Here is a 17,915-nt window from a genome sequence, read left to right on the forward strand (position 1 = left end):
AGTATTACTTACTCGGATACAGTCCAATTCTTTGTTAGTAAAACTTTGGCTCCATAGGATGTCCTTGTTTTCGATGTTTGTGGATAGATTTCGGAGCTCTGAATTTTCTTTCTTACATCTTAAACGTCCCCGGTGTTCTTCTCCTGTATTATTATTATTATTATTATTATTATTATTATTATTATTATTATTATTATATTATTATTATTATTATTATATTATTATTATTATTATTATTATTATTATATATTATTATTATTATTATTATTATTATTATTATTATTTTATTATTATTATTATTATTATTATTATTATTATTATTATTATTATTCAATAGTTTTACTTTTGTAGCGTGCATTCACTTCACTACCGAGCGCAGCTCAGTGTGCCTTGGGTATGTGCTGTGATTTGCCGTGATGCTCTGATGATTACTGTATTGTAAGTGTTTTGTTTAGGATGTGTGCTGTGCCCAGTATTGCAATATTCTGTATGTTATATGTGTTTGTAAGTTCTGGTGTTGTTGTTATCTAGTGAGTAATTTATGTAGAATATGTGAGATGCCCATAAACATGATCTTTTGTAATTTGCTTATTGTGAGGTTGCCAGGTGTTCTGTCTACATCTTGTTATCTTCTCTTGATATCATTGCATGTGCTTCAATACTAGGCGGCTCTGCAGATATTGCGAGATGCATTATTCTTCCGATTACAATCTCCATTTACTTAAGTTTGTTCAATTTTTTAAACATCATCACACATGTATTTTTGTCAGCTGGTGTTGCAACATTAGTGGGAGAACAAGTCTTTTCAATAGGATTTTTAAATATATTACAATGTAACTTTCGTTTTCTATTTTGGTGATGGTGGCGATGATATTTATTCTCTCGTAGAATACAGTAAGCGTGTAGCAAAATGCTGATAATGTGGATTAAGAATATAATATGAAAATGCTTATGAATGTGCTGCCAATAATAATTCAGGTGAAATTATTGAGGAGGAACATCATCACAAAATGTACAAACGAATAGGCAGCGAATGGCGTTCCCTCTCACGTAAACACCAGATCTCATCCAAGTAATCTACACACATTCATAATTTAATCAACTTTTATAGTGACAAAACTTCCACAGAGGATAAAGTATTTTCTGTCAGCTTTGTTCATAAACACCCCTATTACAGACATAAATACCAACTATAATTTCATATAGTTTCCCCTTTAATGACAATCTATCTACTAAATATAATTAATAAACACAGTCCTTGATCTAGACAATCGTATTTGTCTATATTAATCGTCAATATTTAACTCAGAAAAATGACGGCTGGCAAAATCGTTCGCAGTATTTCATCTGAGTTTACGCACAAGAGATGCCGCGGTCCTTTTCGTATTTTCTCGGTCCATGCAGTAAGTACTATTTGAGCATCGATACCAGCGTAATCGATTTCTTCCAACTTCCCTGAAATTACAAGCAGTCAGTCAAAATTCGAAATCCCTCGTTAACTCAGAATTTCAAAACGAGCACACACCCGCTTATAAAATTTGTAAGTTAATTTCGTATAAACCAAGCCAATGATAAAAATGTTGGCCAATATTATGATGGTGTTAATTCAAATAAAGATGTTATGGCGTCACAGTCGAGAAGAAAACAGTTAATTTACAAGTACTGTACTTTAATTCATCTTACGTGTACTTCAGTATTGTGTCAAATTAATTCTCTCACGCAATCTATGTACACCTACCCCTACAATCCACACTCACTCCGCTCTTTCCTATTCTTGCTTTAATTCTCTAACCCTTTCTAAATGTCACGTTTAATGCTAATATTCAAGAATTTGATATTTATCTCTGCTATTTCTCCGATGAATGTCTTATGAAGTTATTAAATGAAAAGTAGCGTATATGCATACAAACATTTGAGTGTGGAGGTGATTAAATGTTCAAGTATATGCGTATCTGTGCATGTGTGTGGTGGGTAGGCGTGAATTGTGTAGCCATTCGTTGAACTCTATGTGTGCTCGTGTATGTAACTGGTATATATATATACATACACACACACACACGATATTTCATGTATTAATGCGTTTTCTGACATGATTCGTCTTTCTAAATAGTAAAAAGTATCTTATGGTATTTCAAGCTAGATTATATAAAATATAATTGCCGACAATAACAGAATAATTTCTTGAGGGAATTTTCTTTCTTTCAAAGGTCACTGCATGAGAGAATTTTATACATTATTATGATCATAATTCCATTACAGACAGAACAATGAGAGGAATGGTGTTGAAAAATGGAGGAAATGTTAGCTAGGTAAGTATATAGCAAAATGAAACAAAGCAGATTAAGAAGAACGAAAATACAACTCGAGAGAATGTTTCTCCATTGTACGTTTGGAAAAAAGATTCCTCTCTTCTATTTTGCTCAGCTGTAGAAGAGGCGTTACTAAGCTAGGTAGATAGAAATAGCGATGTCATGCAGAGAAATTGTTATTAGTCTTTTTCTCACAAATAAGTAAAAATCATGATTAACTCTTGAAAAAATTTCTGGTCGTTAGAAGATTTATCAAGAGCAATTCTGTGGGTGTCGTCTTTGTCACAGCCTTTAAGATACAAATTATGTTTTAAAGACACGGTATAATACTTATGTTAGAATTCCTGAAAGTTGTTTTAGTTGCATTGACTCAGCAATTTAACGCATAACGATCAAATGAATATTTTTCGATGACTAATGGATGTTCAAAAGCCAAATGAGCCTATACTGTTCCTAAGATATTTCGAGTCCCTAATTTGTTATGTGAAATATTGGAAATAAATTTTAGAATAGCTTTTACGTGAACGATTCCATTAGTCTCTTAGTATTCCGTTAGTATTTATGCTGCTTTTATCAAGTGGTGATACATAAAATTTACAAATTCTGTTGACGATTGTAACTTGTAATTAATTGTTAATAACAAGTGATTCAATTAATGCACGTTGATTAAATTTCAGGAGACTGTTAATGTATGTGAATCAAATATTATTTATTATTTAGAATAAATCTTAGAAATGTTTGCCGGCCATGCGAGTTCATAAAATGAACGCGATAAAATACTGAAAAAGAGAACGAGTAGAAGTGTTAGAAACTAGGTGATTGAAGTATCGAGTGGTGATGGTTAAGGATGCTGCAGGGGATGGTTACGCAAATGCAAATATGCAGAAATATGCAGTTATGTCCGTATCTCAAAGACTGGTTATAGATGATTAGTATTTGTATGTATTGTGTTGTAGTGTATCTGTGTATGTATTATATATATATTTCGTGTTCGGATTTGGTTTGCAAGAGTCTTTATATGAATTCAAAACGGACAGAGACAAAACTATTGAAAAGGTTGCAAGATGCAACGAAAATGTTGGGAAAATAAAAATAAGAAAAAAGAAAAATTTTACCGGTGAGTGTGTTACATAATAAGGCACAAGAAGAAAATGATTCTCCCCAGACACAACAGTATATATGTATGTATATATATATATATTATATATATATATATATTATATATATATATACACACACACACACACACACACACACACATATATATATATATATATATATATATATATATATATATATATACATGTGTGTGTGTGTGTGCGTAGCCGAATTGCGAGGATGATCCGGTTCTTGACTGCATATTAGGGGCTTCGAATGACCCGTCCGTTTTTTGTGTCATCTATTTGAATGTTTTTGCGTTATTGTCCCATTTTTTATTTTTATATATAATTTTTATACATAAATTATTGCGGCGTAACGTAAACCTTGTTCACTTATATGTATATATATATATATATATATATATATATATAGAGAGAGAGAGAGAGAGAGAGAGAGAGTGAGAGAGAGAGAGAAAGAGAGAGAGAGAAAGAGAGAGAGAGAGAAAGAGAGAGAGAGAGAGAAAGAGAGAGAGAGAGAGACGCAGGAGTTGCCGTGAAGGAAGAAGCTAGCCTCCCTACCACATGATTCCGGGTTCATTCTCACTGTTTGACACACTGGGCAAGTGTCTTGTACTATAGCATCAGGCCGACCAAAGGCTTGTGTGAGGAATCGGTAGAAGCAAACTGAAAGAAGCCCATCGTATATATACTTATATATATGCATTTGTTAGTTCTTCACCCACCTCCGCTTGACAACCGATGTTGGTGTGTTTACGATCCCGTTTCTTAGAAGTTCGATAGAATGAGATCGAAAAATAAATCCCAGTCTTACAAAGAATAAGTCCCGGGCTCCATTTGTTCGACTAAAGGCGGTGCTCCAGCATGGCCGAAGTCAAATGACTGAAGCAAGTAAAAGAGTAAAAGAATGTACAAACTATACGTGTAGTAAAGAACTATATACTTACGGTAAAAAATTTAAAACAACGCACGAATCCCTCGTGCTCACAAGATCAGGGTGTATTAGGTTGTCGTTCTTGGATATTGTTGGATGTCTTTAATATTTCGAGCAAATGCTCTTGTAATGAGATGGATGGGGAGAGAAAAACAAAATAACGAAAAACGAGAAACGTACGTTAATTAAACTATCACTGCATGGTGATGAAACAAGAAGGGCTCGAAATTGTGTCAATGCGGGGGTGATATCCGGGGGTGACATGGGGAACGAAATGCTATGGAATATGTTTGTGTCTGTGTACGTGTGTAAGTAACCACATCTGTATGTATGAAATTATGTGTGCTTCTGTATACATGGACCGAATATTTGTGGTTATGTGAGTGCACACATGCGCATGTGCGTGAGCCAGAATGCAAGGTAGTGTATACACGCACACACACATATATATACATACATATACGTGTATATATCTATTTATACACACACACACACACATATACATATATATACGCATTCATACACATCCATACATAAACATATGCATATCCATGCCTACACACACATACATTCACACAAACACACCCATGAAGTCATGTAACGATTGTAGCCATTTAATAATTCCAAATCCGAAAGTGTATATTAGTTTTGCGTTTCACTAAGTTTATTTCATTTTGTAATCAATCTTTTGCTGTCATTATTCATTAGCAATACATTTTTTCTTCTTTTTTTAATGTTTATTGAACTATTTTCTTATGATTTATTACACCAAAATTGCAAACAATTTTCTAGATTAAAATAATCGATAATTTCATTGTATTAAGAACTGTAATATAATAATACTCGTCTGCAAATCATATTAGCGAAACCAATAATGCCATCTCACAGAGAAATATTGGAGTCGCATTTTCATTTCTTGAGCATTAGTTTCCAAATGTTTTCATATTTTGTAATATGTGGTTCATCGTCTGGCGCTCTATTTCCTTACACTTTTAGATATTTCTTATATACAATTGTGTCACACATAGCATATATGATTACTTCAGTAACTATAAGTATTTATGTAAGGTTTCAGATATTCTCGTCCATGATGTGCCATCACCATTATTTATACTTATGTTCCTGAACGATGGTAGGAAACGAATCTACAGAGTTACATATTCCTCAAGAATGTTCGAAAAATTACATTTTCAATACACAAGCCAATGAAAGATATTCTTAGTGTGTAATTCTTATTCAAATTTTCATGAATTTTCTTTTCTTTCAACTAAATAATTTCGTATTATATTTTTGTAGTGAATTTAATTCGCTTCTGTATATAGATATATATATATATATAGAATCCATTACTAATCAGCCCCTTCATAGCTATACTTACACCCATTCATATTCCCCCTTCTCTGTTTTTTTCTTCTTCTTCTTCTTCCTCTTCTTCTTCATCATCATCATTATCATCATCATCGTCGTCATCATCATCACCACCATCATCACCACCATCTTCTCCTTCTCCTCCTTCTTCTTCTTCTTCTTCTTCTTCTTCTTCTTCTTCTTCTTCTTCTTCATCATCATTATCATCATCATCGTCGTCATACTCATCACCACCACCACCATCATCGTCATCTTCTCCTTCTTCTTCTTCTTCTTCTTCTTCTTCTTCTTCTTCTTCTTCTTCTACTTCTCCACCCCCTACCCCTTAACTTTGTCACTAATGTTTTTTAGTATAAAACCTACGCTAATTCTATAAACAAGCCTGTCAATATAAATATTCTCCTGAATTGAACTGAGACTGCCAGCCGCCACTGACCATTCAAAATACGACCATCAGGGCACACCCAGATTCTCCCATCCCCCTTTCCCCACCAGCCTTCTTCCTCTACTACCCTTCCAAGAACTCACAACGACCTCCGACACACAAGTGCAAACAAGGGAGTCAGAGAAAGGCAGAATGCCACTTAAATCTGAACACTACTATAGAAATATTCTTTTAAAAAAACTTTTCTTCTAATTTTTCTAAATTTAATTATTTAATCGTTACAGTTGAAAAGGTCTCAAAATGACCGAAACCGGTACTGAAATGTTCACTATAAAATTATTTTAGCATTTTCTATTTTTGACTTGTTTTTTCATATATATATATATATATATATATATACTTTATTTTAAGCAGCAGAAAATTCAACAAAATCTGTTACTCTACCACTGGTATTTGAGTACTCTTTTTTCCACCTTGTTTCACATTTATGTGTTTACTCCGGTATATATATATATATAGGGAAAGGTTATGAAAAAAAAAACAAAAGACGAAACAGGTGGTGTACAAAACAAACAGAAGTATTAGTATATATATATATAAATAGAGAGAGAGAGGGGAGAAGTGAGGTCAAAAAATTGAAAACGCACGCAACAGGCGGCAATAAAACATCCAGAGAGATAGGCGATACAAAATCGGACAGGACAAAAAAGGGGACAGGTCATCTGTGACCTTCTCTCTACAGCCAAGTTTCCAGATTATCCTTAAAGTCTCGGTCGGTTTCAATCGAGACAAAAATCTAAGCGAAGAGCATTAAATATTTCTATGCGAACAAGGTCATTATACCATTCTTTTATTCTTTCCTTCACCCCTGCTTTCTTCTTTCTTTCCTCTTTTCTTCTCGCTTCCTTGGCCTTCTCTCGCTTTAATATACCTACTTTTCCTCGATTATCTTCCTTGTATCTTCTCTATGTCCCTTTCATGTTTTTCGTTTTTTCGTTTTCCCCCTAATTCTTCAACCCTTCTGCCCCTACCTCTCTCCTTTCCTTCCACCTGACCGGCTTTGGGCAGGCATGATCTTTCTTTCTTAGCTTGACTGCTGACCGCCAAGCATCTTTGCATTCCTGTCTAATGTCTTTCATCTCCCATGTTCCTACCTCAAGGCTTTCTTTCTATACACCCCAGTTCAACTTATTTCGTCTCTATTAATCGAAAGACAACTGTTTTTATTTTCTCGTTTCTTGTATTTATAATTGTGTAACACTTTCTCCGTTCTTTTTTCCGTTTCCATTTTTGTCTTTGTTGTTGTACACATTTGCCTGCTTTCTCCCCAAATATTTATTGCACTTAGCCTACATTTTGGGAACAAGCCAGTTCTGAAGAGTCAGAAGTTTGTTTACGTGTCCGTATCCTTGATACGCCAAAAGATGGAATAAAACCTGGTTTAAAAACAAGTAACGGCATAACTGAGAGGTGGGCTTCGTTCAACTAAAGCCCTTATATTACGCAGCTGCTGTCTAATGAATGAAAGAAAGAAAATATGGTTCTGGAGAGTTATAAGCGTAGTAAAATGGCTTACCTCTCCAGGACTTTGATGTTGAAATGATTCCTACACCAGTGGACAACGTTCCAACTTTAGCAATAATACTAATTTGGGAAGAAGAATTTAGGATAGGAACAGTGTCTTGACGATGATCTAGCTATGGACGTCTTGTACGTTGTAAATAAACATACAACATAACATATAGTGAGTGTAAAATCGGACGGGCGATAAAAATAGAAGGTTCCAAATTTTTCATCGGTTATCGACTAATTGCTAATACACAGTTTCGCACATTTAATGAAAAGACTGAGGAAAACATTTCTCATGTTTACCACATGACGGTGAATGTAAGGAGATTTACTATAAATCAAGTGACCAATGTTATAGTATATCCCTCGAGAGAGCTGAGAATATTCTGCACAATGGACTTGGTATGACAAAAATTATTTCCCGGTGGGTGGGCACCACAGATTCTGACACTTGACCAAAAGTGTACCGTGCTCATCATATCACAGGAAAAGCTGACATTGTTTGAAGCGTATCCAGCTGGTTTCCTTGAACCTTACCTCTTTCAGGATGGGCGTTCGGTCAACCTCTATGCGCCTGCTGCAATAAAGGCTAACGTCATTTCAACTTCATTCATGGGGGTGCCCTCAGTTTTGGGGGAATGCAGATGGCATTGTGTTTAGGAATATCTTCAAAATAACCACGCAATAAATGGCGAGTGTTATGTCTAATGGCAGAGGCAGAGGCAATTACTAAATGCCAACACTCAGGAAAACTAGTGAAAATGCCCTTGTTTCATCAGTACCATCCCCCTGCATGCACACAAGCCCCTGGTTTCAATGGCTGAAAGAGTATCACCGGCTTCCGCAGCAGTTGTAGCGACACCGGAAGTACGAGGTCGTGGCTCAGTTTCTCGTGTAGGTGTCGGTCGAGCGGATGATTGACGCGATGATGGGTGAGTTGACGACGAGCGAGTTGACGTCGAACGAGTTGACGTAGGTGTCAGTCGTGCGGACATTTGACGCGACAACGAGTTTCTTGCCGCAGGTTTTGTCGAGCGCGATGACGAGCGTAAATTCGCTGATGGAGGGCCGAAGCACGAACGGAGAACTTGTAATTGATTTGAAGACATTTTGAATTATGATGCGTTTTCGCTGGAAACCGTTACTTTTATACTTCCTGTACCAACGCATATGCATGTAATGTATCCGCATGTAATTGGTCTACTACTAGTGTCATAATTTGAACGTAACATAAAATAGCTAAGAAAATGCACGGGACGGCGAGTGCGCGCACCTCAAGCGATAAAGTAAACGAAAGCGAACGTAAACATACGTCAGCCGCTAAAAAGTCCGTGATAGATGTATAGCATTTCTACATCGTATATTTACGTTATCCGCGGGTAGGCAAGCAAAAGTGTGATCGTATATTTGCGTCAATCGTTGTCAAAGGGTTAACATATTTATTCCCTGTTGTATAATCTAGAACTTTGCAAGCAGTGGCGGAATGAAAAGGACGAGTCACACCAAGTATGATTTTTTTTAATATTTGGCTTACATATGTGCGCTCTCTTGGTAATGAAATTTACCTTCTAAAACATTATTCATGGCTAGGTGTCGAAAATCCAATGCATACAAGCAAACGTGATCGTAAGAGAATCTAATATTAGTTTGAGAGACATCTGCACTAGATAATAGGATTAATATCCTCACATTAAGTGTGATATTCCTATGTAATGTACGCTACAGTTTTATTCAAGTGTCACTTGTATTCATTAAAATGTCCGGTAACTATGAAATGACATGCCTGGAGAATATTTGAGCATACTTGTTTATGATCAGTTCTTAATTGGCGGATAACTATAATGAGGAATGATAGACTCGGTCTCAATATATCAAGTGCATGAAAAGAAGATTGCATTATCTCTGCACTAATAATATCGAAACTGTACCAATTAGCAGGTGTTTCTGGAATGTGATAATATATACAAATTCAATCAGAACACAATAAGTATATCACTGCCGCTACGTTCAAATTGTCACGGATGGATTGAATTATTAACTGGTCGGAAGTAAGTGGAATCTGTTAACAGTGATGATATAAATAGTACATATAGCATAGATAATTCATCATTCTTTTACTACTAAAGTATATTCTGCACATATCTTTCATCTTATGTCTTTTACTGAGTTTTTTCCCAAGTAAAAGAGGAAGCGCAAAAAACACTTATCTATCTGGTATTTGACATTTATGCGGACACACAGACACATATATTGTATATACGTTAGATATTGTACAATATATTATGTTTTATTATATTATATTATGATATATTATGTGAAGTGAAGGAGGAGATGATCAAGCATGAATTATGATTTATATGGTATGGTATCACGTTGCAAAGAAGGGATAAATTTAGAGACGAGAAAATTTGTGAAAATAAATGAAAACGAAACGGGAAATGTAAGACAAATAAGAAAATGAAATATTTTGCTGTGAACGTCTTTGAAACCACAAAAATAAAATAATAACCAAATAGTAAGGAAAGCTGAAAATTTCATCAACGAATGTAGGAATAATTATGTAGCATGTACAGTGTAAAATGACCATGGGGTAGTGGGATAAAGGAACTGGAATGTTTTGGAGGTATCTTGATCGAAGTGAAGGTTCGAATAGAAAGTAAGATTGTTTGAAAGTGGGAAGGAGAGCGAGGCAACATTAAAGACTGCAGATTGTATTAGAGTCACAGTCGAAGACTGTAAAACGGGATGTTGGAACGGAAGATTTTTGTGTGTGTTTGCTAAAAGGTGTATAATTTGTCTGACCAATATGTATCCAGTCTGTTGGCATAGTAATGAAGCTAAAGCACGCAAAGTAAAGCTACTGGGCAGAAATTGACCTTGCACTGTGCTGTGAATGCTCACTAAAGTTTAACGTTCTTGCTCATTTCAGTTGTTTAAAGCAGTGCTTGCAATGATGTGTGCTAGAACCTTATAACGTGATGCGCATGTACAGCAAAGTACAGGGCTAATTTCTGCCCAGCAGCTTCACTCTGCGTTCTTGATTTCAGTTGCTATGGCAACAGTCCGGATACTTATTGATCAACTTCGTATGTCTTTCATCTCTGTATAAATTGCTGTTTGTCTATTTCTCTCTATATATTATTCATAACTGCAACTTTCCTTATTTATGTTAAGGTATAATTCTAATAATCGCAAATAATTTAGAGGTAATTGCCAACTCTGAAAATATGTATTCGATAAAACATGCAAATGAGAATATATTCCTCACATTCACCGAATAAATCCTTCTGAAACTCTTCTTAATTTAAAACCATAAATCTCCTTTTCCTAGATGGTAATATACGGAATATATATTTAATTTAATTTAAGTTCCCATGGTAACAGCACGGTTTTGAGATTGCAGCGATTTTATGATGGAAACCTTAATTTATCTTTGAAACTTTCACTAGTTTCAGTTGTTAGAGTGAGGCCATGCTGGGGCACCACATTGAAGAATTTTCAATCGAATGTATGTTTGTGGGTGCAATACCCGAAGGCAAACAAAAAGGCAGAAGGCCGAACTCTTCAGGAGCTTCGGAATAGTCGAATGATGCTTTTTGCTAAGCATTGTATTTACTATATCGATCACTTTTACCCAACCACTAGAACAAACATAGACAAAAACATGCATAGACAAGCACATATACACAGACACACACATTTATATTTTGCCAAATAATCCCATGCACTTTATATATCCTCACACATCTGTGTGTGAAGATAGATCTCCGTACAAGGGAGATGAGTTACAATAAGAAGTGTAACAAACCAGTGAAAAACAAATACAGAGCGCATGTGTTTATTTGCCAAAAATAAAATGTTCCTCTCCAAATACAGCAATACCTTTTTTAACACACGATTTCACTTCAGGAACCATGTAACAGAAATTGGTAAACGTACACACACACACATGTATATATATGTATATATATATATAATATATATATATAGATATATATATATATATATATATATATATATATATATACATATATATATATATATATATATATATATATATATATATACTATATATATATATATATATATATATATACATATATATATATATATATATATATATATTATATATATATATATATATATTATATATATATATATAATATATATATATATATATATTTATAAACAATTGCAGCGTGGAAGGTGTTTGTAAGCCATTTAAGAAACACACAAAAGCATTTCGATTCCGTGCTGCATCGGATTTTTGTCAGTGAACAGGTCGCGGTCTTATAGCGACGAAAATATTTTGACAAATTAAACTTAAATGTTGAAGTGAATCGAACGGCTTTTGTGTGTTTCTTAAATGGCTTACAAACACCTTCCACGCTGAAATTGTTTTCGTTCCAGCACACGATCTCAGATCAAATCACTTGCTATGCAAGTGCATCTCCGTAATATATATATATATATATATATATATATATATATGTCTGTGTGTGTCTGTGTGTGTGTGTATGTGTGTGTGTGCATATGTGTACACACAGGCGCGCATCAGTGTACTATATGTACGCGTATGTATAGATATTTACGATGGGATTCTTTCAGTTTCCACCAACCAAATCAACTGGCAACGATTGGTCGGATCGAGACTGTTCTAAAAAAACCCTTGCCCAAGTTACCAGATATTGGGAAGGTACACAAAAGCATGGGGTTTAGAGAATATCCACAATTTGATCAGAATATGTCGGCATAGGGGAAAATATCTTTAAGATTTGGAAATTTCTATAAAAGATGAGAGTAACAATACTGAGACGTAATGACATCGTGCGTTCAACTTGGCAATTCCGTAGAAAACGACGTCAGTACCATTGGATACTCAGAATGAGGGCCCCTCAAGCTGGTTATTCGATTATATTTGTATTCAATATATATTGCAAGCGACATATATGGGGGGGGCAAAGAGAATCAAATAACCAGCGTGTGGAAGCATCCTCCAGGGATTACTATTGCAGGAAGGCCATTGTGTACACATGACATCGAATAACCATTTAGAGGACGCGTCCTCCTGATTTTAAGATGGTCGTAACGTCGTTTCCTACGGAACAACGAAGTTGAAATTGTATTAAACATTACTTATGTTGAAAATCTTTTCTAAATAATATTTGACAACTTTTCAAGTTTTTTAGTTGAGATTTTTCAATTTTCAATTTACATCAAGATGAGAACGACATCTCAAAATATCTACATACAATTATACATGACAAAGACAATACTCTTTAATTCCATCGTTCTCTGAGATTCCATTGAGATTATTTTCTCATATCTTATAAAATTAAAATTGCGTTGAAAAAATGTTTAAAAACATCAGACATTTTAATAGCTCTTTAATCGACATGTATATATATATGTGATTATATATATGTAAATATATATATATAAGTTTATCTCAACTAATTTTTGTTAGAAATTTAACTCAATATTTAATGTTATGGCCTTTCGTATACGAATATGTCAATGCAAACGATGCGACGGAAGATGGAAAAAGAGTGTATATGCATATTTCTAGATTTATTGCTCTTTCGTCAGTACTGCATACAGCACATCAAATAGCCATGGAGTTGCTTCAGTTCCATAGAAAATCAATTTATTATAGTAGTCTGCATATGGAGTACCACTTTCCAAGACTTATATTCTAACTAAATATTAACTCTTTCATGAAAAGTCTTTATATTTTATGGTTTATTAAACGTAAATGCTTCTGGAAGAGTTTCAAATATACTACTAAAATGGAAACAAAATATATTGTTCATTGAACACTAAAAATTAGAAACAGTGCAGTGCTTATAATCTCTCTATCGACAAGATTTGAACAACTCTATTTCGTTCAAAGAAAAATTAAAATTTCTAGAGATGATATAGACCGAAATATTCCAGAAAGAATGTCGTTGCCAAAAGGATTAAACTTATATGTTGAAAGCAATCCTTGACTCTAAGGGAAGTTTTACTTAGCAGTACCTTGAAAATTTTAGATTTATGAAACTAATATTTTAAATAGGAACTTTTTGGAAGTTCAATGTGTACAAGTCTGATCAAACTAATATCGGGACTGTTGCTATGGCAGCAGAGCTAATATACGCAATGAGAAGTCATTTGGTACAGTTTGATCTTGACGTCAGTCGCTTATGTACGTAAAGTTATGATTTTTTTACTCAATTCTGTGGTTTCTAGCAATGCTTGAAAGTAAAGCGTGTAGACAGTGGTCGCCTGGAAAAGAAAATCAGGCATTAGCTGTGTAGGATCTCCTTGATTGTAACGGGGAAATCGCAAACTCTTTCAAAAGGTAATGAATAGAGGGATATGGCCATGACCCCGCAACCAAAGAAAGAATCATATCCTACTTTTCACGACATTGTGAAAATCAAAAAAACAGTGTGACAAGTCAGCTGTTTGTTATTGCAATTCAGGATATCCAGGAAAGTTTACCTCCGCGGAAAAGACATTGGATACATTTTGTAGCTTCAGAAGTCATCGTATAGGTGTGATATAGCCCTTCCCATTACTTCTGCTTCATTTCCTGACCGTGTATTTACATTAACACTTTGGTCTACGTCTTTACTGCTGCCATTCATTTCTCTGTCTTCGCTTGGCACGTTATCTGTTGTTGTCGTAGTATATCTATTTTCTTCAATTTCCATGTCCGTTAACCACCTTTTGCTTTTATTGTCTTTGACTGGTTGGTTAGCCGTTGCTCACATATTTCGAAGATTATTATTTTTATTGTTGCATCTTTATCACAGGTTTTGTAGTAGCTCCTAGAGTCTGGCATTAGTAGCGGGCTTATTAACTGCAGCTTATTATTATTATTATTAATATTATTATTATTATTATTATTATTATTATTTTATTATTATTATTATTATTATTATTATTATTATTTTATTATTATTATTATTATTATTATTATTATTATTACTTTTTTTTTCTTCTTTCAAATTTGCTTCCATTTCTTGCCGAGTGTCTTCCCGACTCCTAGGGCAAAGAAACTCATAGTATACATTGGTAGGCCATTAACCAAACTCAATACTTCGTTCATTTTTTTTATTTTTTTATTTTTTTTTAAAGTTAAATTAAAATACATGAGCAGCAACAGTTCTCACATCGACAATGCTCTTCTCAATACGTGTGATGTACCAGTTAAGACAATCTTTTGCACTTCTTGCAGAGATGGTAAGCCAGGGATCATTCTCATATAATTTTCGGTTCCCTTCTTGATCATTCCTAGTGCTCCTACGATCACTGGTATTGTAACCGCCTTGAGATGCCACATTTTCTCAATTTCAATGAGTAGGTCTTTATATTTTCTGAGCTTGTAAAACTCTTTCGCTGAGATATTATGATCACAGGGGATGCTCATGTCGATCAATAAGCAAACTTTATTGTTTTGGTCTTTCACAACAATATCTGGTTTATTGGCCTTGATGGTTCGGTCTGTATGTACTGGAAAGTCCCACAGAATGGTTACATTTTCTCCTTCAGTTACAGCCTCAGGGAGGTGATTATACCACTTGTCGGCAGTTTTGATACTGTAATGCCGACTTATTAGCCAGTGGAGATATTGGCCAACTCTGTCATGTCTTAATTTATACTCCACTGGTGCTAAGACTTTACATCCAGAGATTAGGTGGTCCACTGTTTCAATCATGTCGTTGCAGAATCGGCATTTTGGGTCTGCTCCATTTTTCATCACATTGGCCTGGTAGTTCCGAGTTAATAGGCTTTGATCTTGAGCAGCCATGATGAAACCTTCGCTCTCTGCTTTTAGCCCTGAGCTCCGTAGCCACTGATGGGTTTGCTTCTGGTCAACATCAGCTTCTTTGCTGCGGGTCACATATTTGCCGTGCAGAGGTTATTATTATTATTATTATTATTATTATTATTATTATTAATAATAATAATAATATTATTAGTTATTATTATTATTATTATTATTATTATTATTATTATTATTATTATTATTGTTATTATTATTATTATTCAGAATTTTTTTATATCGTGCTTTCACTTCACTACCAAGTGCAGCTCTGTGTGCCTTGGGTATGTGTTGTGATTTGTTGTGTTGTGATTTGTTGTGGTGCTTTGATGGTTACTGTATTGAAAGTGTTCTGCGTAGAATGTGTGCAGTGCCCAGTAGTACAATTTTCTGTATGTTATATGTGTTTGCAAGTCCTGGTGTTTTTGTTACGTATTTGTCTGAATATTCTGTTATCATGTCTCATGCACCTATTATGATAGGAATTGTTTCTGTTTTTAGATTCCATATTCTAGTTACCTCTATTTCCAGGTAATTTCTATTATTGTTATGTTTAATATTATCATCATCATCGTCATCATCATCATCATCATCATCATCATTATTATTATAATTAATGAGTGAGAGAGCAGTACTTGCCACAGAAGTGACACTGATAGAAATATACGAAGTTTACTCATCATAACTACCCGTCTGATAAGAGTACACCAGGCACATGTATCGCAACCACGTTTGTGAGGCATGGTGATCTCATATCAAGATTATCAGCGCAAGATCTTCCTGGTGGGACCCTGTTAAAATTTTCTTCAGGTCGAATACTCCAACCTGTTCAAACGATCCCTGAATAAAGGTTGATTAAGGATGTTGAACGGAACACCCTATATTTCCAGAGGTGACTTATCCAAACGCCAAAGAATTCCTTTCAACACATGGTTATGATGCTCCCCCACTACTTCTGCTCGTTACCTGAGATGCACATATCGTCAGCCAGTAAGGGATATAGGCTCAACTGTTTAACGTCAAACATCTGACAATGTTTCACGTAGTTGTGTAAACATTGGGATGTATGTGTAGTCGTATGGGTATTAAAATGTATATGAAATGTATATCAAATGTAGACATTCGAGTGTATGCGTAATCATTCAATTTATGTACATACTGTTTTGTTCTATTTATATTTTCATAATTGTTTACCATTCCGGTGTTGATTTCATTTGTGTATTTCACACATGCTTCACTGAGACATCGTGCATAGGAGGAACTGTGCTTTTTATGGTTATAAAATTTCGTTTTTATGATTATTTTGGTTAAAAGACCGTTTCCTTCAAGTCTTCCACAGGTTCCTTTATCCCATTCCACCTATGATTAGATTTGTTTTTGAATGGAGATCCAGGTGTAGTAATCCATGTATTATTATTATTATTATTATTATTATTATTATTATTATTATTATTATTATTATTATTATTATTATTATTATCATCTTATTATTATTATTATTATTATTATTATTATTATTATTATTATTATTATTATTATTATTATTATTATTGTTACCATCATCATCATCATCATCGACATCGTCGTCGTCATCATCATATTATTATCTTCATTATTGTTGTTGTTGCACTGCATGGAAACTAAGAAGTCGATTTCAATTCTATGAACCGTGTTTGGATAATGATAATCTATTTTGCTTACTTCAATTGTGTCCCTTATAAATTGAGAAGATTATTGATAACGTCATATTTTATATTCTAAGATATTCAAAAGCATTGAAAAGAATGTGACACCTTCAGAAAGAAAAGAATAATTGTGTAGATCATTATTAAGACACAAACAGATTATTGAAATTTTGTGATAAAAAGATATAAAGTGTACGGCTGAAAGTGTGTCTAAATTTAATGTGTCGTAATGATTGGTCTTAATCGACAGAGTGAAGTCACTGTTTCCTGCTATAATTTATCGACATCATATATTTCTGTTTGAAGCGAATACATGAAGAAATCTAATGAAAGTTGCAAAACAACTGAACGGAAATCAGGAAGAAAATGTTCGTTTGAAATGTATTTATTTTATCAATTTAAGCGTTTCCTAATAATATCGCGAACTAACATTACCCTTTTCATTGTTACACGAGAGCAGAGAGAGAATGATCGTGATTAAATGCTGATAAAGAGCTGATAACTAAAATCATACTGGTGATGTTGTTTCCAGCGAAAAAGCGGACGACATAATTACAGCGATAATCTTTATTGCTTGCTAATATCGCGTGTCTATGTCACGGTTTAACGAAGATATTCAACAATGACGTGTGTTTGTGCTGTATTCGAGGAAACAAATTATTTACATTGAAACTTGCCTGGAATGATATCTTATTTGATTTTATATATGCTGCGCCGCTTGTGTGTTTATAGAA

The 17,915-nt window shown here is 34.2% G+C and overlaps 1 long non-coding RNA gene across 1 annotated transcript; it reads right to left on the reverse strand.

Moving 5' to 3' along the window:
* Positions 1-304: 304 nt before the first annotated feature.
* LOC118763471 lies at positions 305-15,981 on the reverse strand. The gene is made up of 2 exons (XR_004999230.1): positions 15,929-15,981; positions 305-527 (listed from the first exon to the last, which is right to left on the reverse strand). It is a non-coding gene; the product is annotated as an uncharacterized LOC118763471 (long non-coding RNA).
* Between the last annotated feature and the right edge of the window lie 1,934 nt (positions 15,982-17,915).

The sequence above is a fragment of the Octopus sinensis genome, linkage group LG5 (genome assembly GCF_006345805.1).
Source record: "Octopus sinensis linkage group LG5, ASM634580v1, whole genome shotgun sequence".
Taxonomy (NCBI): Eukaryota; Metazoa; Mollusca; class Cephalopoda; order Octopoda; family Octopodidae; genus Octopus; species Octopus sinensis.